The 2,001-nt window shown below is 31.9% G+C and overlaps 1 pseudogene; it reads right to left on the reverse strand.

The window, feature by feature from the left end:
* LOC113273238 overlaps positions 1-2,001 on the reverse strand; it is an 89,069-nt pseudogene that overhangs the window by 72,299 nt on the left and 14,769 nt on the right.

Below are 2,001 nucleotides of genomic sequence, written 5' to 3' on the forward strand. Positions count from 1 at the left end.
GAGAAATAGATAAAATTTTGGTGTAATTTTGTAGTATTGGAAATTACCTATTTATAGGCGACAAAGAACTCCGATCTTAGCATACGCTCAAAATATAAGATGCGTTTGAAACCTAAGATGCGCTAGAACTTACATTTGGTGTTTGAAAATCGAGACTTATCTTGGATTTTGGATGTTGGTAAAGTTTTAAACCCCGCCTTATATAAGGCAAAGTTTCAAGCACCCATGCTATATTTGAGTCATTCATTCCCTACGGTGAATCAATGTATGTCCATTTTTCTCTCGAGGAATCGAACTCGAACGTGTTTTTCATAATATTTTAGTAGTCCCTAAATATAATATTCAACTTTAGATTAAAGTACGTTTAAAATTAAATTAAAGTTTACATTTAAATAAAGTTACATAAATTGACCTAGCTAAAAAAAATAACAATAAAAATGATTAAAATCAAACTACTTAAACTTCAAGCATTCCCGATCTTGGCTTCATATTCATCCCAATTCTGCAGTTACATTATCTCTTAGCGAAATCCCAGTTTTGAATTCTCCAGTGATAATCCTATATTCCCTTGTACCATCTCCATGTAACGGTACGACACCAGGCCTGGATAACTAGTCTAAGAAGGATTACGTTGGGTTTCCTTGATGAACATGTCATGCAAATGAGCATAACCCAGTCTAAGAAGGATTACGTTGGGTTTCTTTGATGAACATGTCATGCAAATGAGCATAACCCTGTTTATTTGAATTGAACTAACAAAATGATATAGGCTACAAATAATGGTGAATTTCTTTTTCAAAATTCCAAAAGCATGTTCAACATCTTTTCTTAATGTTGAAATACTCCGTGTCACGCATTTCACCGATATGACTGTAGGTTTGAACTGAAGTTGACTATTGTAGATAGATTTCGTTGAGTGAAGTTGCGGATGTCGATGGAGAAATTCGTAGCAGGAGCGATTCCATACTTTGGGTCTTCCAAGCGATTTAGATAAAACATTCATGTCGTTGCCGATCTGTGAATTACAAATATAAAAACATGCCATATCCAAACAATCAAAGTTAGCTGAAGCTTCCAAAAATAACAACTCGTCTCGTGTAAGGACCCTTATATAGACCTTGCCAAGCAACATGGCATCTCTGACACATCCAGTGTATGCAATCAAAACTTCTTAGCACTTCTGGAAAACCTACTTCGTTGTTTTCTGCGAGTATTAAATTAATATTATGTTAATTAGATTTTTTTTTTTAAAATGACTCAAATGATTGACTAATGTCTTTCAATACATTGATGGGTTTTAAAAAGATGTTTTTTTGACTCATACGAATGCATACACCGACGGAATTCACTGGCATCCCCATAACATAGAATCCTAAGGGTTGCGGTCACTTTTTTTCAAGACTATATCCTCTAATATATTGCGCATCATACTAACAATTAAATTTAGGTTGTACTTGACAAAGCTATGTAATAATTCTAAACATAGAAAATATCAACAAATATCGAAATCGATCAGAACAACTCATGCATTTCAATTCCTCTATTAACGAAAGTATATAAACTATACGATGATCGATCATAGGAGAAATTAAGCACATTTTTTCTAGTTTTTTCTGTTGTAGTGTTGGACATGTTAAAAGAACTAGTAATGATATGGCTCATGAAATATCCAAGAATGTTAGGACTGAAGAATCTTCTTTTGATTTTTTGAATAACACCCCGGAAGAATTTTCTAATATTGTAACGGATGTATTTAATTTGTTGTTATGTAATGCTAACTAATGAACGAAGTACTTCCTTTGTATTAAAAAGAAACAACGATCATAAGGATATTAAATTACTTGTCGATTTATATATTGAACTATTTCTCATTATTAATTTTTTCGAGTTACAGTTTATGCAAAATTTATATTTTCTTATGTTATTATGTATATTGATGTAATAGTGCACAGTGTGTATGTATGATTAGGCATACTTTGATTTTTTTTTTTTTTTTTTTTT

Source organism: Papaver somniferum, chromosome 4, assembly GCF_003573695.1.
Source record: "Papaver somniferum cultivar HN1 chromosome 4, ASM357369v1, whole genome shotgun sequence".
NCBI classification, from domain to species: domain Eukaryota; kingdom Viridiplantae; phylum Streptophyta; class Magnoliopsida; order Ranunculales; family Papaveraceae; genus Papaver; species Papaver somniferum.